This window comes from Bactrocera dorsalis, chromosome 3 (assembly GCF_023373825.1).
Source record: "Bactrocera dorsalis isolate Fly_Bdor chromosome 3, ASM2337382v1, whole genome shotgun sequence".
Lineage (NCBI taxonomy): Eukaryota > Metazoa > Arthropoda > Insecta > Diptera > Tephritidae > Bactrocera > Bactrocera dorsalis.
The window spans coordinates 46,989,233-47,012,648 of NC_064305.1; the positions used below are offsets into that span (position 1 = coordinate 46,989,233).

At 39.0% G+C, this 23,416-nt stretch overlaps 1 protein-coding gene across 5 annotated transcripts in view; it reads right to left on the reverse strand.

Moving 5' to 3' along the window:
* The window catches only part of LOC105223935 (CCR4-NOT transcription complex subunit 11), a 96,099-nt gene that overhangs the window by 12,460 nt on the left and 60,223 nt on the right, over window positions 1-23,416 (reverse strand). For 2 of the 5 annotated variants that reach the window (XR_007422139.1, XR_007422138.1), the window contains exon 1: window positions 7,076-8,615. The exons of the other annotated variants lie outside the window; for them this stretch is intronic. The gene's annotated coding sequence lies outside the window, so the exon portion shown is untranslated. Of the gene's footprint in view, window positions 1-7,075; window positions 8,616-23,416 lie in introns of those variants that run through there. 5 annotated transcript variants of the gene reach the window in all.

Genomic DNA, 23,416 nt, shown 5'->3' on the forward strand with positions numbered 1-23,416 from the left:
TCAGTCGAGGACGAATTAAAAAAGGCTAATGTTGATGTGTCGATGGTCGAACTGCAAGTTTCGAATTATGTAAACGAATGTGTGAGCTTCCCCTGTGTCCATTCCTTTTGTTGGTTGGGTTGGTATAGGTGTAGGGAGTTATTGGTGTTGCGTTGCAGTAGCATCCTGTGGTGCATTGCGCTGTTTTATTAGGATGCACCAGTTTTACCGGGTAGAGGGGGTAGATGCTTAACTCATTTAAACAGTTACCATGGCTGTACCTAAGAGCATGCTTTGACTGGTAGGCACAGCTTGTATATTTAAGTTTAAAGTCGTCAATTGAGCTTGTGTCAGAAGGATCCACTTTTGGCAAACACAACTCGTATTCTGACTTTACCTCTGCCCACAGAGATTTCAGTTCAGCTTGTTGTACTTCAAGAGAGTAGGCACTTTGGTTGTTTGCTGTTGGAGTAAAAGACTCCTCAAACTCCAGTAGAGCGTCTGCAGCTGTGATAAAGGCTCTGATGGATTCCATTGTTTTCAAAAATTGAACCGGCACTGCAAAAATGTTGCACAAAATCGGATCTGTTATCCGGCTCGAAGGACCAATGATAATTCCGGTGGTGGAGCACGGAGCTCGCTCCTTCCGTTGATGTGGTTGGCCGTGGAGAAACGATCGGTGCAAATGATTCCACAAAATGTTAAATAAAACAAAATGTTTCTTATAATACTTATATTTAATTAAAATTTGGAAATGCACTTACCACGTCTGTATCGCTAGGATGTCGCAAAAGGAGAGAGTCTTTAGTTAGAGTTTAATTGCGCGCGAATTAAACTTCGAAAAAACTTCGAAAAAGGAGAAAAGAAAAGATCGCTCTGTCGATACAGACGTGGCAAAAGAAATTGGGCGGGGGTGACGTCAACACTAACATTCCGTTAATTCTAATCTGTGCCTACTCTGCTTTAGTCCACATGATTGGGAGACATATTTTGCCATATCTAAGTTATCACTTGTTATTTGTTTACATTCCGTATACAAACACAGTACCTCCAAATATGACCCTAGTTAATTGATTTCCCCTGCTTAATTTAATAACTTGACGCTGAACTGAAGCCGGTTAATTGGGTTCCCCACATATCTATATACTTATATAAAAATGAAACCCGTTTTCCGTTGTCACGGCATCACGTGTGAATGGCTGGACCGATTTCACTAATTCTTTTTTTGTTGTATTTGTTATTATTAGGAGAAGGTTCTTATGTAAAAAAAAAACCTTTTATTTTGTATAACATATGTATGTACGTAAGTAAAAATTAATGTTTGTTTGTTAGTAACGCTAAGGCTTGAGAACGGCGAAACCAATCTTCATGAAATTTTCAGAAGTTGTTCGCTGTGGATCTGGAAAGGTTCAGAAATAAAAAAAAAAACTTTTCATAAGAAAAAGTCGAAAAATTGGAAATTTCCAAAAATTGACATTTTTCATACAATTATTTTTTTCTTTTGTTTTTCAATATTTTGATTTATAAATTATTTGAATCGTTCAATTTCGTCGCTTGCTCTTTTATTCCGCCTATTTAAAAAAAAATTTGAAAATTATTCAGTGAAAATTACAGATTGAAATTTGTTACGAAGCCACGAAGAGGTCCCGCTAATATCGGTCAGTGTTCTTTTTGCCATCAACGCCAAGGCACATGACCGAGTACTCCCAGGATGCGATGACATACGTGTGGAATTACGGATAGGGGTCAATCAGCAAGCGATCGTCACGTTGTCACAGCACGACTTTTCAAACAACAGTTACGATGTTCTTCTTTGGATGGTGGATAGTGGTTCCATCAGATCAAATTGATGAAATTTCTACGGAAATTCCTGGTGCAGAGAAAGATCCAGTATTAAACGAAGTTATGAAAACCAATATTATTCATGGACCTTGCGGATACCACAATCCCACTTCGGTTTGTATGTCTAACAATAAATGCACGAAACAGTATCCACTTGCTTTTCTTTCGGAATTGCAAACTGGAAATGATGGATATCCACTCTATCGTTGTAGCTCATCAGACGACCATACAACTTAGAGTAGTGAATATCGAAGTTGACAACATATGGATCGTACTATATTCTCCACTGTTGTCTAATTCACATTCAAAACTCATACCAACGTTTAGTATTGCAGTTTGGTGCAATTATAAAATACGTTTGTAAGTACGTCACCAAAGGAACCAATATGGCGGTTATTGGTCTTGAACGATACGGTCGATACGTGAACTGCAATAAAGAGCTTTGTAGGGTATTTACTTTTGCAATTCATGAACGTTTTTCGACTGTTGTGCGTCTCGCAGTTCATTTGGAGAATGGCTAAAGAGTGTTTTTCAACCCAGAGAATACAGTACAGCCAGCGGAAACACTTCCAACAACATTGACATTGACATTGACGAATTTTTTCTCAACTTGCGTCAGTTATTCGTTTGCGTAAACATTGCTCTATTCGGAAATGCCTTGATATTATATATGGAATGCATCGTCGAAGAAATAGTTACGCAGAAAGCAAGGCCAACCAGTAGATTGACATCCAGGTGTGTTCTCAACTAATTCCTTAGGACGAATTTACATAATCCACCCGAAAAACGACGATTGCTAATACCTTCGGTTGCTATTAATAAATGTACGTGGTTCAATTTCATTTGCGTCATTCGCACTGTGAATGGTAGTGTGTGTAACATTTTGAGAAGCATGCAAGCAATTACAATTGCTGGAACGTGATAATAAATGTAATCAAACGATGGACGATTCGATAGCTACTTCGCATGCCACTGAAGTTCGCACGCTTTTCGCGATGGTTATTTGGACATATCAGCCTTCAAATCCGCGTCAATTTTGGAATACGAACAAAATTACATTGCCGAAGACATTTTACATCCTATTCGATAAGAATTGGAAATAGGCAAATTTCGGTTCCAGTGGTTTGATATCAATTCCACCAGCCTTTTGTTAATTCACTTCAACGAAATATGAACTCATCACGAATGTTTATGCCAAATTTGCCAAATTATCGTAACTACGATTGCATGAGTGCGTGCTAGTTATACGTGGCGTGTTCCCGAGTTGGAAAACCATCTTCTCTGTACATTTACGCTCCGGAATAGAAACCAAAAAAAGTTTTTTATCAAACTACGTTACATTGAAAAAAATTTAGAAAAATCGAAAATAAAAGATTTTTTACACAACGCTAATTCAACTTTCTTTTAATTTCAAAACACATTATTTCACGAAGGACAACGTATGCGGGGTCAGCTAGTTTAGTTGTAAATATATTTGTTAATAAAAAAATACCTTTAATTCCCCCCGGTTAATTGGAGAAGCTAAAAAAATAATTTCTGGCATAATCATTTGAAACATATGTATGTTCATATGTCTATTGATGAATATATTTTGGAAGAAGCTGATGTTCAGGAGCAATAGAAAAAAAAATTATCCGGAAAAACTTTAGAATACCGTCCCATAATTTTCAAGATAAAATAGGTATAGGCAGATAGAGGAGGTTCTCCAGATCCAGAATATAAATGTAAAATGTATTTGCCTTTTATATACTCTAACATTTCAGAATTCGTTTGTATACATTTAACTCACATTACATAGTACAAAAATAGCTACTATTCGATATTTAATTGTTTTCTTCATTTCTATTTCTTTCTACCATAACAAAACGGTTGAAAACTGCAACCTTCTTTTGCAAATGAACTGAAGAAAATAAAGACATCAGATTATACCCCAATGACAGGAAATAAATAAAACGTATTTTTTTCGTGTGGAAATCCTTTGGCGGATAACCTTGGTTGGACCAACAGAGAGGTGTTCGCAATTTTTTTTTCGGGTAGAACTCTTTTTTGCGTTGACGGCAACAGGACGGAATTAAAAAAATTTGCCTTTGTCGGACCAAAACCAGAGTGTTCTCACTTTTTTACATAAGTAGGACGCCTTTTTGCTTTGGCGGACTTTGGCCGCGCTACAAAAACAAAAAGCTAACCTTAGTCGGATCAACAACGGTATATCGCAAAAGAATGGAAATAGTTATTTTTTTATTGTCCATCACCGATTATGGTTCCTTTTTTCTTTTTGGTCGTTTTCAAAATTAGTAATGGTAACACTGGTTATTTGTCAGTTTGCAACCGTTTGTGTGAATAAATATAATTGAAGAATAAGTTATATATTGAATTAAAGTTATTTGTGCACTATATTACATGAAATCGATTGTATAAAAGGAAACAATCTAAATTCGTATCTTGAATAGTTTTTGAATGGCAGCGTTCTAAACAGCGATCGCTCAGAGGTGAAAACATATATAAGTGAAACTTTAAACACATTTGTCTCAAAACGACATTTTTCAAAATTGCTGACATCGTAACTCAACGAGAAACTGACAGATCGACTTCAAATTAAAACTGGGTATAGTTGAATATATATGCTATACAATGAACCACGATCTTTTTGATTGGTTGAAAATTGTCAATTTCGCATTAAAAAAACTACCATTTTTTCGGAAAAAAAAACGATTTTTTTCCAAAATTACGCAATTTTCTTAATTTTTGATATTTTTCAAAGATCGTAGTTCATTGTATAGAAAATATATTTAAGTTTAATAAACATTTTGAATTTTTTTGTTTCAGCTACTCATTTGATCGGAATCATGCCAGCAGTTGAGGCACTTTTTTTTCGGCACTTCCGAAGACAGCACATAACTCCGTTATTTTTCAATATTTTTGTAAAAAAAAAATTTTAATATACACAGCTAAAAATATACTTTATTACGTCCATAGAACGTCGAAACATTCAATTTAGTACTTTCTTTAAAAAAAAAATCACGAAAATTGCCTAATTTTTCATGCATCACACTGGTATTTAGTAAAATTTCTGTAATTGAAGGCATTGTTCAATTAAACAAGTTTATCGTTACTCTAAATGTAAACAAACAAAAAAAATGTGATTCCTTATCGAAAACGGATCTAAAACATATAATGTCGGTCAGAACAACTTTGATTACATAGTTCACAAATTCTTGTTTCAAGATCGGTCCGAACTTAGCATAAGCCCCCACACACTTAATATAATTAAAGGACATCCATTTCGAGGTTCCTTACTTTTTTCAAAGAAAAAACACAGAAACTTCAAATTTAAGGGCAATGTTTAATATTATTCAAAAGAACATTCTTTGTCATTTATTTGTTGAATATATCCCTTTCAAATGTTGGTCACGACTGCGTTTCAGATGGTCCTTTCACTGAGTCCTATTTTCGATAACTCGTTCGAGCAATTTGACTGGTAACTAGCGAATGACTATATAATTTTGTACAATTTTTTCTTCGCGGAGTGTCACTTATGATGGAAATAATTTATAACTGTTAAATTTTGGGGGGGAACTTTATACCGCAACTGAATGAAATTGAGAAATAATATCTTTCTAATAACTGTGAAAGGGATAAATGCCAAACAACATAGAACAAAAATTATATGACACCTTGACACGACTCACGTGTGATCTGTAAAAAGGCTATTGAAAAAATCACCTCTATTTGGATCATCAGTTATTTTCGAACTTTCGGTAAAATGCGGTATATCTTAATGAAATTGATCAAAGCCGAACCTTATTTGCGCGATTGAAGCAAATTAGACGCAACAGATGCAATCAGCTTCTTTAGTAGCGCGTGATTATGAAAAAAAATTCACTGTTGAAGAAATTTTTAATAAGCAAAACGATAAAATTGACGTAAAAATCTCCAAAGACTTCAAAACTGTTATATCAAGAGTTCAATGTGCGGTCACCATCCAGCTGATGGTTTGCGAGGCTAAAACTGTCCAAACGAATATCAGCAGGTTGTTTTAGAAGGAATGGTAAAGCAGTTCTCTTCGATAAAGAGCATTGTATTTTCTAGTAAGATTCCGATCCAGCACGCAAAAGGAAAAAATTAAGGTAGTAAGCGGGAAATCATTATATCTGGTGTATAAGTGCTAGACAAAGGTCTGGACTGATAACGTTAGCGTGTGACATTACTCAAGTACATTCGAAAACGATATGTTTCCACCCATTTTTAGAAGATAGCACTGAGGAACGCATGCGGCTTAAAGTCTGCTAGAATAATGAAAATCGGTGTATTTATTACGAGTATATGGATAGCGAGTGTAAGGCATACCTTAAAGGTACTATTTGGGCAAAGTTGTACTGTACATCAGTATCATAAATTGACACTTGGTTACTTGATTTGCCTGCCTATTTGAACAACCTAATCCGTCAAAAATAAGTTGTGTACAAAATAAGTGTATTTTTTTTTTTAATTGAACCAGGTTAATTGGTTGAAAATATGTGTTATTGAAAAAATATACCTTTAATATGCCCGTTTAATTGCACAAAAAACTCTAGTTAAGGAAATTAATCTTTGGCATTAATTAGTTTATTTGTGAAGAATTTTAGATAGTGCTGATATTGAGGAGCAGTTCTCGAAGTTTTAAAATACATACCAGAACTTATTTTTATTTATAAATGAAGTTTTCGCGAGAATTAGAATTATGGAATCGCATGTTACCTCACATACGAGTATATTAAACAATAAACAAGAAATTTACAAAATTTTTTAATTAGCGTTTTAAAATGTAAACAATACGAATTTTTTTAATCCTTTTTTCTGTTAAAGTTAAACATATTAATTAATAACATTCCAAACAATGACTAATATTCGCTGCAAGCTCCTAGATTCAGACCTAGCATCTGTCACTTTTTTGAGCAATAAAGTTCAATTATTTTAGACCAATTTTTTTCCAACGCGTGACATGCATCATATCGACGAGTTTCAGAAAAACTTTCAAGTGATTTGTAACTTGTATGCTGCACTAATATGAATACTACGCATAAGATGTCTTCATATATTAACAGAATTATTAAGTTTCTGCAAAGTAGAAAAAAGTCAACTTGTTGCGTCAAGTGACTTATGTCCACAGCTAAGACATTTTAATTAAGTTAAATTTAAGTATGTAATAATATTATATTTGAATTAAAAAGTTTTCTTTTCATTTACTTACTCTAATAATATGAAACATGCTTACCTTAATCTATTCTTCTTCTTAATTGGCGTAGACACCGCTTACGCGATTATAGCCGAGTTAACAACCCCGTGCCGGGGGAAACAGAGGAAGAGGAAGACCTCCACTCCGTTGGAAGGACCAAGTGGAGAAGGACCTGGCTTCGCTTGGAATATCCTTAATCTATTACTATAAAAAATTAATTACTCACCTCTTTTTGTACATACCTGTATACTTCCATTCCAACTGTTTTATTCCGTTAGTTTTAAGATTTAGGCTAAGCAACTAGATGAACTAGAATAAAGAAATAATTGTAATTAGGCCGCATTCGAATCCGCACGCGTTTTCCTTTCTCGCTAATCTCGCCGTCGCAATTTTCCGCAAATCAAGTGTCCGGTACAAGCAATTGGTAAAAGTTCATCAAGTGAACATTTTAAAAATATTGAATAACACGCATCCCGGAACAATTTTAATTCTCAAAAACGCTTGAGAAATTTCATGGCGCGCGAGCAGGGAACTCTGTTGTACCGGAAGCGCCTCGAAAGTGGGGCAGACAGTTAAAGGATGCTCCTTTGACTTGCATTTTTGACAAGTTGGCTGCTTTGCCTCTGCAGCAACTAAAGCTGATTTTGTCCTGTCCATGTGTGGCTGCTTCATGTGGCTCATGCTGGTTGTGGCTCCGGATTTCGTCCTCGAACAAGATGCTCCTTCCGCTGCTAACTGCTGAAATCTTCTATTTAAAGTTGCTTCGCAATCCTTCCATAATGGTAAGTGATCGTAGTCAAGTTGCTCTTCCCACTTGGATCGGGTGGCAGAGTCAACTTTTGTCATAACTATATGTATTATAATGGCGTTTGTTATTTGCTTCTCATCGCCCAGAGATAGCAAAGAGTCATAACCAGCAGACACTTCATCAATCATTGATCGCAATGAAGGCGCGGATGGCTTTGGAATGGTTGGCAGCTCAAAAAGTTTAGATATTGTATTGAAAAATATCAAGCACTTATTATCGTAAACTTTTTTGAGACTTGCCAACGCTTTCGGATAATTTTCATCCGACATCTGAAACGCTTTAACTGTTCCCAGAGCCTCTCCAGATAGACAATTTACCAAATGGTTAAAATTTTCTATATCTGGGATATTTGGATCATTATGAACCAAGCTCTCAAACAAACTCATAAAGTTATAAAATTCTGAATATTCTCCCTTGAATTTCGTCAAATTCATTTTAGGGAGTCTTGAGCTGTAAGAAGCTACGAAAGATGTTTCGGCAATTGACGTTCTATTTTTGGCTAAAATATTTGTAATTATTGATTTCGTTTCAACAATTATGTCCTCTAACTCCCCTCGGGCCATGTCGTCTTCATCAATCTCTTCAATTTTAGATTGGCATTTCATTAGCTTTTCGCTATGTGAATTTAATATGTCGAGCCGACATTCCAATTCAATTGGATCTAACGACATGGTTTTTTCTAAAAGGCCCGTCTTTATTCGCAAAATACTATTTTTTGCCACCGTCCTTTGACGCTTTAATGACTTTAAGTCGATTAACTCCTTACTTGGAGAGAGGTTGGCGATAGTTGGCTTTGGCTTGCTCATTTTGCGTGTTTAAATTGAATTTCCGAAAAAAAGACTACAAAGGTTGGCAACAGATATATTAAGAATCGATAAGGAAAACGAAAAAAATATATATATGGGCCATTCCATCAATTGGCGACATGGTTTTGTACCCGTGGTTCTCCGATTTTGACGAAACTTTAGAATATCATAATATAGACTAAAATAAGAATATCTGTAAACTTTTTAGTGGCCAAAGTTGCTCCATTGATTTTTGGCGCGCACTTCAAATTGAGATCAAACAAAAAAATGACTTTTTCTTTTATTTTTTAACGACCTCAAAATTGAGTGAAAAAAATTTTGAAGTTATCCATTTTTATGTAAAAAAATCTCAGCTTTCTGATAAAAATATTTTCAGAATCCAAAAAAAATTTCAAAATCCAAAAAAACCATGTTTTTTCCAAAAATCCCGCTTTTTGTGCTCTTCCCCCACTTTTTTTTCAAAATTGACATTTTTATTCGATTCCTCGTTAAATTTTACATAAGAATCAGTGTTCAAAAATATGGGACTCTGATCGCATCAACAGCAAAAAAAAATTCAAAGTTGACGCTCAAAATCCAAAAAAAAAACATTATTTTCCAAAAAATCCGGTTTTTTGTGCTTTTCCACCAACTTTTTTTCAAAATTGACTTTTTTATTCGATTCCTCGTTAAATTTTACATAAGAATCAGTGTTCAAAAATATGGGACTCTGATCCCATCAACAGCAAAAGAAATGCAAAGTTGTCGCTATACGGCGTAGTCTGTTCGCTTAGAAGGTTGTGTGAAGGAGGTAAATTGTATTCTTAGAATTTAGTTAATAAAGAAATCAGTATTCTCATTCATAAAAATATGATGTTAGTTTATATTGATATAATTTATGTCTTCATTCATTTTTTGTGCTTGGTACGATTTGTTATTTCAATGAACGGTGTGCTCTTAAATTTTACCACTACTCTAAAAGCTGTATTGTTATTTCTTATGTTAAGACTCGGAATACATCTAATTTAACGATACTTAAGGGAGGTTGGCTTTTTGAACGGATTACAACAAATTTTCTTTTTGGTATGTGGTAAATTCATGTTCCCTATACAAGCGTCAAACAAATTTCACAATACCTCAAATAATACAGATGCAATTATGCGATCGATTTTTGAGATCACAATAGTGCTTATTCTATTCACATAATGGTAAGACCGGCAAAGTGTTGTATATTAAATAGCAAACAATAACAAATCTTCAATACTTGCACAATGCAGGAATAAAAGTGGCAGGCAGTATATACAAGACTGTCTATTTCGCTCTGAACGCCATCTGTACGTATCTCATTCCACTAAACAGCTTTTAGAGTAGCGGTAAAATTTAAGAGCACCGTTCATTGAAATAACAAATCGTACCAAGCACAAAGAATGAATGAAGACATAAATTATATCAGTATAAACTAACATCATATTTTTATGAATGAGAATACTGATTTCTTTATTAACTAAATTCTAAGAATACAATTTACACATTTACCTCCTTCACACAACCTTCTAAGCGAACAGACTACGCCGTATAGCGACAACTTTGCATTTCTTTTGCTGTTGATGGGATCAGAGTCCCATATTTTTGAACACTGATTCTTATGTAAAATTTAACGAGGAATCGAATAAAAATGTCAATTTTGAAAAAAAAAGTGGGGGAAGAGCACAAAAAGCGGGATTTTTGGAAAAAACATGGTTCTTTTGGATTTTAAATTTTTTTTGGATTCTGAAAATATTTTTATCAGAAAACTGAGATTTTTTTACATAAAAATGGATAACTTCAAAATTTTTTTCACTCAACTTTGAGGTCGTTAAAAAATAAAAGAAAAAGTCATTTTTTTGTTTGATCTCAATTTGAAGTGCGCGCCAAAAATCAATGGAGCAACTTTGGCCACTAAAAAGTTTACAGATATTCTTATTTTAGTCTTATTTTAGTCTATATTCTAAAGTTTCGTCAAAATCGGAGAACCACGGGTACAAAACCATGTCGCCAATTGATGGAATAGCCCATATATATCGTATCCCAAATATGGGAAAGCCAAACCAATAGCAATAAAGGTTGGCAACAAATATATTTGGAATCGGTTACGAAAACGAGAAAAAATAATATCGATTTCCAAGTATACGTAAACCGATAAGTTATGCATATGAGCAATAGCAAGCACAATTGAAAATGTAACGCGAAAATATTGTCCACGAATTAAATTTGCGAAAACACGAAATAATATGCGAAAAAACTGACCGAATTAAAATTTTAAAATTATGCGATTTACAAAAAGGTCGCACCTTAATGTAGGCAAATCCGCAATCCCAAAATCCCTTCACATTCACTTCAATATGGAATATGTATACGAGAGCTGTCTAATAAATAACCGACCTAACCATGATGCACGCGACTTTTTCAAATTTTTTTTTTTTATTTTTCTACATACTCTCCTTGTAACTCCACACACTTCTCCCAGCGATGCTCCCATCTCTGCAACCCTTCCAAACAGAGCGCTGGAAATGTTCATGCGCGTACGTTTGTGGTCTAGCGTAAGCAAAGCGGCACCCAACGCGCGGACAGCTTTCTCATGCCCAAATCTTGGTTTAATATGTGACAAACACGTTCTTTTGACATCTTCATAATCTCAGCTATTTCCCTAACTTTAATCCGGCGGTCGTCTAGTACCAATTGATGAAATTTAGCGATGTTATCGTTAGTGGTTACAGTTTTTGGACGCCCAGGACGTTCATCATCTTCTAAGCTCCTGCGACCACGTCGTTTCCATTTTGGGGAAATCACCGAATAGACTCACAAAAACGACTGTCAACAGATAATTGCGCAAGATAAATTTCTGAAATTTTGGCGAGTAGAGTAATATGCACAATTTGAAGTAGAAACTTTTTTTTTAGATGTGCCGCTAGCTTCACGTTGAGGTCGGTTATTTATCAGACAGCCCTCGTATATACAAGTGTGTATAACCATATGTAATACGAGTATAAGTATGTATAAATAAGCGTATAATGTGAAAAGGGAGAGCCAAAACCTGAAAGTGTGCGTTTGCAATTTTATTATTATTTTTTTTGTTTGCAATACTTTCAATAATTCGCACTCGTTACCTGGTGCGTCGGCTGTTGCCGGCGCTTACGTCCCTCTGGCACAGGATGCAGCGGCAGCTTATTCCCACGACGACTTAAGCAGCAGCGGATAGACGGCAGCGAAGTGATGGCAGTAGTACTGGAGTGATGGCAGCAGCAAGTGATGGTAGCAGCGACTGATGGCAGCAGCAAGTGATGGCAGCAGCGAATGATGGCAGCAGCGACTTGATGGCAGCAGCGTATTGATAGCAGCAGCGGCTTGATGGTAGCGACGTTGTGTCAGCAGCGTATTGATGGCAGCGGCGATTACCAACAGCGACGGTAGTTAGTGACTATAGCAGCGCCTTCATACCAGCAGCGACGGGATGGCAGCAGCGGTATGATGATAGCAACGATGTGATGGCAGCAGCAGCGGAGTGATAACAGCAGCGGCGATACCAACAGCGATGGGGTGGCAGCAGCGCTGTGACGATAGCAGCGGCTTAATACCAGCAGCAACGGATGGCAGCAACGGTGATGACAGCAACGGTTTTAAGGACAACGGTTTTGAGCTTACCGGTTTCTTCACTGTGCGGCACTTTAGACAGTTTATAAAACTGTTTTTTTTCTTTAATTGCAACGTAATTATTCTTATTAATTTTTGCTTGAGCTTTTATTTGCGCCCACCACTGTACCGCATAAATAATTCACCTTGCACTGTACCACCTTTTATTTTAATTCGTTATTCTTCGCTTTGGTGAATTTTTCACTTTTCACTATGCACACACTCCACAATTTTTCTCCGTTTTTTTTCTTTTGATTTTTTGTTATAGGCTGATAGTAGGAGACCGTCACCCATCGTATTACGGGATGAAAATAGTTCTTATATACAATTTATTACATTAAAATATTAATTTCGAGGAGGTTGACTGGAAATTGTGATGCTAAGTGTAATTAATTAATAATTAAAAAAATATTTTTTTTTTAACATTACACCCACTCTCTTACGCAATAAGCTGTAGACTAATCGAAAGTATAGCTTATAGAATATGCAAACACTGGGTTGTCTTCTTTTTCCCGGTGCAATTATTAGGTAGGCAGCTACATACAGGTAACTTAGAAATAGTGACTTGCACCTATCCAATTACGCGATAAACCTTATACCAAAATAAAGATAATTTTATTGCGAGTATAATGATATAAGGTTGGCTGCGAAAAATTGGTGCTGAATCCCGGTTGTCGCGCTTCCCTCCCAGTGCAAACATATGTACATATAATCATTTATATAGTATCCGCCAATATCTTACTCTACACTGGGTACTGGCAATTATTAAAAAAAAATTATTTATTAATGATCTTAAAATTCTGAGTCACTTACACAAAACAGCGGTAAAGTGAAATAAAAAGATATGTATATCTATATAGAAAATACTTTAAATTAATATTGCGGTTTGAAAACAAAGCATATAAAATAAAATTTAAATAAAAACTAAATAAATTAAAACAAATAACCCGTAAAAAAAAAACAAAAAAAACGTTTATATACTTAAAATTAGTATTCAGTTCATGCTGAGAAACCTTTATTTCATTTTAAAAATAATTCTACATACATACAACCAAAATAATGAATAATAAAAAAAATCAAAGTACACCTGGAGCTACCCGCTCAAAACAGGTTGCTAGATTCATTTCACACAATGACAGTACATTAAGATACTGCTCTAGATTTGCCTCGTCACCGATTCACGAAAACTCGGAATCGTTATTAGAAATAAAAAGCCAAAATCTTAAAAATTTTTGGACTCGTCTCCAAGCGACTCATGACGCCATATTAGAATCTGACGATTCAGATTTGCCATGTAATTTTATCCTCGGCTTACGCAATATAAGAAAACTGCTTAGACCAGTACGAAGAAACAAAAGCGATGATCTCCGATCAACTGAAGCTAATTAAAGCAATTGCATCTACTCCCCACAGTAGAGTAGAGCTGCCACAAATAGACAGTCAAAAGGGAAGATCAGGCATCCACCTCGAGGTGCCCGCATGTGATACAGAAACGCTTTACGGAGGTTATGAAGAATGACCGTCCTTCCGGACATGTTCACGGCCGTGTACATAAACCATCCTCAATTATCACAAGCGCAAAAATTGTATCACCTCAGATACAAAACGAAAGGTCAAGCAGGCATAATAGTGAAACAGTTCGCTCTTAATGACGATAATTTCAATTTGGATTGGGAAGCTCTAAAAGCTAGATATGAAAACGAAAGAATACTGGTCGATAAGCAAGTAACGACACTATTAAACTTGCCTAAATTAAAGAAAGAAACAAGTGAAGAATTTGTAAGACTACAATCCACTGTTTCTAATTGTTTGTCGGTTCTATCGACACTAAATATCCCCACAGACAGCTGGGACCCAATTCTGGTAAACATTTGCACCGCCCATTACCAGGAAAATCGTTATTTTTTTGGGAGCAATCGCTTTCATCACGAAAGAAGTGCCCAACGTGGTAACAAATGAAAGATTTTCTGACTACGCAATATGAAATTACGGAAAGGGTCGAAGAAAAAATAGTCAAAAGTCGCTGTACAGCGAAACGCAAAGTGGACTAGTTACAGAACTAGTTACCATACCAACTCAAGTTGAGAAAAAATCAAATCAATACCTTAATTCACCATTAAGGAAATTTCAAGAAATAGGGAAACTTCCCCGAATTAAACAAAACTCTAGAAGATCAGTATTGTAAGGGCTACTCGAAAGCCACAACTACTCAATCAAATAATGGCCGGTACGTCGTACGACTACCATTAGAGGCACAATTTTCCAATACTCCACAAATTGGTATAAAAAACAAAGTCAGAGTTTCCTCTGACAGTCCAAGTTATTAATTAAAGTACGAAATATTTCGTTTTTCAAAAATCGACAACCGGGATTCAGCACCAATTTTTCGCAGCCAACCTTATATCATTATACTCGCAATAAAAGTATCTTTATTTTGGTATAAGGTTTATAGCGTAATTGGATAGGTGCAAGTCACTATTTCTAAGTTACCTGTATGTAGCTGCCTACCTAATAATTGCACCGGGAAAAAGAAGACAACCCAGTGTTTGCATATTCTATAAGCTATACACTTTCGATTAGTCTACAGCTTATTGCGTAAGAGAGTGGGTGTAATGTTAAAAAAAAAATATTTTTTTTATTATTAATTACACTTAGCATCACAATTTTCAGTCAACCTCCTCGAAATTAATATGTTAATGTAATAAATTTTATATAAAAATTATTTTCATCCCGTAATACGATGGGTGATAGTCGTACTATGGTGGGATCTTAGACTATGAGGTAAGTATATGAGTAAGTATTTCCGCACTCGATTTTACACTGTATGTACATATGTATATATATATATTTTTTTTTCACAGATTTCCGCTTCACGTACATTATATATGTATGTAAATGTATACTTTGTTATTTTTTTTATAGGTTCCATTGCACGCACTATATATGTATGTGTATGTTTCCACTGCACGCACTTTGCATATATGTATATATATATATATTTGGATTTTTAATCCCCCTTTTTTTTAAACTTAGTTTTCTTAACTAGTTTTTTCTTTCGATCACTTTCACGTAACCGTGCAAACCGAAAATCCGAAAATGATAACCTTGGCAATTGGTTGAGACAGAAATTTTGTGCACTTCTTTATACACCTTTTGGTATGTACACTTTTGTAAGTTAAGTACTAAAAATTTTTTGATCACGCATTTGTCCCTGCTCGGGCGCCATGAAATTTCTCAAGCGTTTTTGAGAATTAGAATTGTTCCGGGATGCGTGTTGTTCAATAATTTTAAAATGTTCACTTGATGAACATTTACCAATTGCCTTGGCGACCGTGACAGGAAATATTATATTTGAATTAAAAAGTTTTCTTTTTATTTACTTACTCTAATAATATGAAACATACTTAACTTAATCTATTACTATATAAAAAGAGGTGAGTAATTCATTTTGTATAGTAATGGATTAAGGTAAGTACAGGTAAGCCGCCTTGACAGGATCAGGATCCTTCAACTTCCATGGGCAGTAATGCGAGTTTGTGAAACCGGTGCCCTTATGCATAAATTGCTTGCGTAAGGGGCATACGGTATCTAAGTGCAGAGCGGATCGATGTCGTGCATGCAATCGATCGCATCACACACTGTTGCACCAATATCCAGTCTCTTTCCCCGCTGCCCCTCATCCGCAACCATCCACCACACATGCCATGCATACAGCCAGTATGCCGGATCGGGTAATGTTGGCGACAGCTGTTATTCAAGTGAGGACCAGTTAGGGTGAATACCTGCCTGCGAGAGCGTTACTGGACTCAGGCTCCTAAGTCAACTTTATGACGGAGGACTTGGCACAAAAGTTGCGGATTCGTCGCCAACACAAAGCGTTGAACATAATAGGAATTGGAAATTCCAACACGGAAGTGGGGACAAAACTAACCTCGTTTGTAAAGTCGCGGGTAAATAATTACGAATTTTCGGCGGAATTCTGGATAATGCATTGCATTTCGGAAAACCATCTAGACCATAACATAAATGTTAATGGCTGGAAAATTCCGCACAATATTAAATTGGCAAATCCAGAATTTCATAAATCAAAAAAGATCGATATCTTATTGGGTGCAGAAACCTTTTTCGATTTGTTAGCGGTTAGTCAAATTAAAAGTGGCCCTAATCAACCAACGCTACAGAAAACCCTTTTAGGGTGGGTTCTGTCTGGCAAATATGCCAGCAATCTAAATCCTCCTCCCTGTGCAAGTAGCACATTATGCCAATCTGAAGATGACTTAACGTCAATTAATTCGGTGGTCCAAAAGTTCTGGGATTTAGAAGAATTACCTTCAGAAAGAAATGGCATCAAATTCACACAAGAGCAAAAAGAGTGTGAAAAATTTTTCGTGAAAACAACTCAAGTATTGCCTTCAAGACGGCTTCAAGTCAGAATGCCATTGAAAGCTGACCGTAAGTTACTCGGTCACTCTTATGAAACCGCAGTTCGGCGGTTTCAGGCCCTGGAGAGAAGGACATTAAAAGATCCAGAACTTCGCAAAATGTATCTGGACTTTATGAATGAATATAAAGCGTTGGGTCACATGAGCCCAACGAACAATAAGATCCCGAGTGAGCCACACTATTTCATTCAATGCGTTTTAAGACCCAAAAGCACAACAACCAAATTACGTGTTGTTTTTGACGCTTCGAGTCGTACTTCATCTCAAATTTCATTGAACGAACTTTTGATGGTAGGCCCAACCATCCAAGAAGAATTGTACTCAAGTTTTCTTCGTTTTCGTCTACACAAGTACGCTTTAATTGCAGACATTACTAAAATGTACCGCCAAATAATGGTGCACGAAGAAGACAGAAATTGTCAGCTTATAGTGTGGAGAGAGCATCCCTCAGAGCATACTCAAATTTTTCGACTTAACACCGTCACTTACGGCACTGCGCCTGCACCATTTCTCGCAACACGGTGTTTACAAATGCTCAGCGATGCTAATGCAACTAAATACCCACTCGGTTCATTGGCCATTAAAAGAAACTTTTATGTCGATGAATTATTGACAGGATCTGAAAATTTTGAGTCTCTAGATCTTATAAGAAGTGAAGTAATTAAAATATTAAACTCGGCAGGATTCACTTTAACAAAGTGGTTTTCGAACCACCCTAAATTTTTCGACAGTGATTGCACGAGTCATTAAGCTTCAATTACAAAAGTTCCACTAAAAGTTAGGAATCCATTGGTTGCCGAAAGAGGATTTGTTTCGATTTGTTTTGGATGCCAACTTTAGTGATCTGCGAGCCACTAAACGGAACATATTGTCAGTCTCCGCACGCCTTTTCGATCCTCTTGGATTATTAGCCCCACTAGATACCAAAGCAAAAATCTTATTGCAAGAGCTTTGGATTCAAAAACTAGATTGGGATGAGTCGATTCCATTGCGCTTCAACACTAGCTGGCAGAATTTCAAAGCCAACCTACTGCAGCACTCGTCAATTAGCATTCCTCTGTATGTAAACCTAGACTCGACTGCTACATGCCAAATCCATGGCTTCTCTGACGCTTCAATAAGAGCGTACGGATGCTGCATATACATACGAAGCCAATCTGCTAGTGGCGTCAAATGTATGCTGCTTCCTGCAAAGTCTAGAGTGGCTCCGCTGAATACCAAGTCTCTTCCGCGTCTCGAGCTCTTGGCAGCACATCTTCTTGCCAAATTATGGTCACGAGTTGCAACAATGTTGAATCGACGATTCGAGAAAATTACATTTTGGACAGACTCTGAAATTGTATTGCACTGGGTAAAAACGCATCCATCTTCATTACAAACCTTTGTCGCAAATAGAGTGTCCGAAATCCAAGAATTGACTGACAATGTACATTGGCGACATCTGCTAACAAAAACAAATCCTGGGGATCAAGTGTCTCGGGGTTGTAACGTGGACGAATTGAATAATTCTATATGGTTTGGCGGTCCACAGTTCCTCCTAGAAGACCCTGCTTTATGGACAATTAACGCTCACTTCCAACTCTCCCCAGAAAACGAAGCCTTAGAGAAGAAGAAAAACACTGTCACATTTTCTGCAAATGTGAAGGATAACACTATAATGAAACAGATTGAAAAATTCTCTTCTCATCAAAAGTTGCTTCGTGTGGTCGCATATTTATTACGATGGATCAGACGACCAAAAATGCCTACTGTCGGAAGAGCTCTGACTGCAGACGAATTAAACTTGAGTTTTTTGAAAATTGTCCAGGTGATTCAACATTCTGAGTTTGCGAGCGAAATTCAAAAACTGACTAAAGGCACGACGCAACCCGCCAACTTGCAAAAACTCAACCCGTTCTTGCATGAGTACTCGGATACGTCGCTTTCTTTTAAATTAATCCGAGTAGGAGGTCGCCTATTAAATGCACCTCTCCCATACGATGCCACATTCCCATAATTACTGAATAAAAATTCGCATTTCGTTATCACTTACTTACGGTTCCTGCACTTTGGAAATCACCACGCTGGGGCAAAAGCGTTGGTTGCGCTTCTTTGACAACGCATATGGCTAATTAATGCCAGAGAAGCTTGCAGTAGAACCGTAAGAAATTGTACACACTGCTTTCATTACAAGCCGAAGTTGAAAACCCAAATAATGGGAAATTTGCCAGTTGAAGGACTTCGAGCTTTACGACCCTTTCTGATATGTGGCGTAGATTTTTGTGGTCCCATATATACAACGTTAAAAATACGTGGTCGACCACCCGTAAAGACTTATATAGCAGTTTTCTTTTGCTTCACTTCAAAAGCAGTACATTTAAAACTCGTCTCGGACCTATCTACTAATTCTTTTATTTTCGCCCTCAAAAGGTTTATTGGTCGCCGAGGGATGCCACAGAAAGTATTCAGCGACAACGCAACCAACTTTGTCGGCGCCGACCGCAAGCTGCGCGAGCTGAAGGAGGCGTTCTTAGTGCAAGCCCCAGAACTAATGGGGTTCGCGGCCAAAGAAGGATTCAGCTTCGGCTTTATACCACCCAGGGCGCCGCACTTCGGCGGATTATGGGAGGCGGCCGTGAAGTCCGCCAAGCATCTGATCGTTCGCGCATTCGGCAACGCTCTACTCACGACGGAGGAGCTCTCAGCACTACTAGCCGAAGTGGAGGCCATTTTGAACTCGCGTCCCCTAACACCGTTGAGCCAGGACCCCAACGACGGAGAAGCACTAACTCCAGCGCACCTTCTAATCGGTTGCCCTCTGCGAGCACTGCCACCAGCACAAGTGCCAACGGACACAATTCGCGAGAGATGGCAACTTGTTGACGGGCCTTCAGGAACGCAACAATTGGCTGCTCCCCACACGCAATCTACAGCTCAACGACCTCGCCCTCGTCCACGAGGACAACGTGCCGCCACAGCAGTAGGTACTCGGACGCGTCGTCGCAACCGTCGAAGGCCAAGACGGCAAGGTACGAGTGGCAGACGTGGCAACCAAGGCGGGCACCATTAAGCGCCCAATTCACAAACTCGCAATTGGTAAAAGTTCATCAAGTGAACATTTTAAAAATATTGAACAACACGCATCCCGGAACAATTTTAATTCTCAAAAACGCTTGAGAAATTTCACAACTGTTTCGGTTACAAATTGAGTTGCACAGGTTCCTGGAATGGGCAGCACAAGGAAAATAATCTACCACTGTATTAATCAGTTTGATTCCTGACTGCACTCCTGAATATAAGTCTGACATATTGCATGCCTTATGATAACAGTGAATACGACAGGTTATTATAGTATATCTAAACCATGGGCTTCAAGGGATTTTTTTATTATCTAGCAAGGGTGAGAAGCCGGTGATAATGCCAGAAATCACTCAACATTTTCACCGTTATCACGTACATATTTTATAATTATCGTAAGTTAATCGACGCGCAATGTCAGAGGAAGGGGTGTTATGGAATCCAACAATCTTAGCTGTCAGAATTGCAAAACAAATCCTGATTTTCATTGGTGTCACAGAATCTATTCAGATTTTCGTCTTTTCGAACATACGAAAAACCAATATTTGAATCAGTTGTTTACTAATGTGATAAAACTTGCAAATGAATAGATTAAAGTTTTTAATGAGTTCCGATTTAAAAAAAGATTTTAAGAATGGGATGTAGTTCAGGTCGCCTCCACGCTGGTGCATCCTGGGTAACGCTAAAATGCCATCGAACTGGTTTTTAGAATAGGAAAACTTATTTGGATCTGATAGAACCCTTGGCTGGTGGTGGCGTCATTCTGGCATCTGAGTATGATGGGGTGACACCCATCAGAAATGGTTGTCGGGCTAATGTCGAAACTGCCTCCGGCCCGTTAAAACCCTGGCAGGCCTCAGAGTACGTTCCCCCCATCGTCGTTAAGTTGGCGTGGTAAGTGTAAGTGTAGACGACTCCTTCTTTACGCTGGTCGGCTCTGAACGTACTGCTTCATAAGGGCGTACGTCAACCCTCGTCTTGGCCTCATCACTGAGATAACCTTGGGACCATAAAAGGCGACTAACTTTCCGAGGGACGGATAGCGGCTCTGAGTGGGGACCCTTATAGCATGGACGCATCTACAAATACGGGCGAGAAGGTGACGAAAGGAGGTGAAAGGGCGTCGAAATCGATACCCAGATCTGTCTCGGGCGGGGCTACTGCTCCCGGGGCGACGAAACCGTCGCTAGGTAGCTGCAGCATCAGAACTAAGACCCTGGTAGGAGTCTCCGCATCAGGCGCCAGGATGGGGAAACCGGCGCAAACTCACCGGCAAAAGACGTAGTGAAGGGTGGAGCCTTCATACACGGCGGAGTCGCCAGCGCAAGCAGAGGAACTTCTGCTAGAATTATGAACGGGTCCACAGGGGGCATTAGCAAGGGGGCTTTAGCTAGGAAGCTGAAGTCGAACCATGGATTAGCGGCAAAGATAGTGGAACGCTACGGTGGTGAGCCAAGAAGGTAATAATTGAGAGCGAGACCGATAGGTCACGACTCGAAGCAAAGAGACCTGAACCAGCGGTTAAGCGGCAGAGGTCGCACGAGGTAGAAATCTCCCTTGGCAAAAAACAGCGAACGGAGGCTGCGCCAACCTTCAGCGAAATCGCTAAAGGTGCTGGTGCAAGAGTACTTGGTGTGCCAAGTACCGCAGCAGGGAGGACGGGGCTACCTCCCATGAGGAGTGGAAGAGAGTAGCGGCAGCTTTTTCTTCGGTATTCCTCAAGGTGGTCAAGGAAAACCCTGGGGCCACCCCCAAAATGTGTTAGTGCCGGCTGGCACCATGGGCTGCACAAACTGACTAGATGTACCGATGAAAGATCGGCCATCTTATATAAGAAGGCAGTCTCTCTGGTAGGGGAGGTTTGGAAGGGGGCCAGACTGGAGGCCGTGGACAAAGAGGATCTTCCTTTTCGCCCTAGGGCTCGCGTCTGGTTGCCGACCGAACCGTCCACAGCGAAGGAGATAGAGGAAATCCTCAGGTACCGCAACTCCTCACTCCCCGCGCATGACTGGAGGGTTATAAGGCTGGAGAGAACCGATGAACCATATCGGCAAGCGCTGATAATGCTTAACGCGGAGTCCATCGGTCCTTTCAGCAAAACCAAGGGAGCCATCAGCCTCGAACAATTGTTTGAGGAGGTGAGGCTCAATCATGACTTAAGCGCTGAACTGGCACTCCTAGAGGATAGTCCGAAGGATGAGATTCCTCCAGATTAACTTCCATCACGAAAAGGCGGCCTCCGCCAATCTACTGCTTTGTCTGGAACAAGACAAAGCCGATGTGGTCCTGATCCAGTAACCGTGGCTAACTGGCAACGGAATATCTGGACTAAGGACGAAGAGCCACAAGCTGCTGGCGACCAAGGATGCAGGTAGAAATAGAGGCTGTATGCTGGTCTTCTTTTACCTAATTTCAGCAACGCTGACGTAGTTACAGCAAAACTAGAATACTCCCGGTGTCGCACTCTAGTTTTGCTGGCTAGTCGCTGCGTATATGCCTCACAACGATGAGGTGGAGCCACCTCCCGCATTACTAAGGAGGGCCTTGGATGAAGCGTCCCGGAATGGTGCTGATGTCATCATCGGTTCGGACGCCAACTCGCGACATTTGATCTGGGGGAGCTCGGATACCAACACTAGAGGTGAGTCGCTTTTTGATTTTATTGTTAGCGAAAATCTTTGCATCTGCAATAGGGGAAATTCTCCTACTTTTGCGACCGCAGGCAGGGAGGAGGTTCTCGACCTCACCCTAGCCTCACACAGGATTGCCCCGCTGATCTCGAACTGGAGGGTTCTCGATGACCACTCCTTTTCTGATCATAGACATATCGGGTTTAGTCTTGACGGAGAAGGTCCTCCTAGGAAATCTTTCAGAAATCCCCGAAACACGGACTGGGAAGGTTACCGCAGAAGGCTTCGGAAAACTCGCCCACGCGCACTAGGGGTGGGCGCGCTGGCCACCGCCGATGTGGTGGATGGGTGGGTCGAAGCCTTCAGCTCGGCGTGCAACACTGCACTGGATAGCTCCTGTCCACTGAAAACACCGAATGGCAGAGGTAAACCTCAATGGTGGACTTTGGAGCTCTCGGAAATTAGGGCGTCCTGTAGACGTTTATTCAACAAGGCCCGTAGTAGTGGGCTACCCGATGATTGGGTCCTGTATAAAACAGGACTTTCGATATACAAGTCCGAGCTAAGAAAAACTAAGAGGATCTCGTGGAAGAGCTTCTGCGAAAAAGTGGAGGGCTTTCGCGAGTGCTCTAGATTCAGGTGAATTCTCGCGAAAAACCCTGTGTCCCTGGGGTATCTCAAGGATGTAAATGGGAAGTGGGCGCTGAGCAGTGAAGAGACACTTCAGATGCTCCTTGATGCTCACTTCCCTAGTAACACGGAGGTATCTCTCCGAGCGTTGAATGCTGATCGCACGGCCTTTGTCGACCTTCTGGATGAGCGTCACTTGACTTGGGCGATTAATTCGTTCAAACCATTCAAGTCCCCGGGACCGGACGGCATCATACCAGCGCAGCTGCAGCAGGCTGTTAAGGTATCATGCGGCTGGTTGGCACCGATCTATGTGAACTGAATCAGATTGGGTTACATCCTGAGGGCCTGGAGACGTG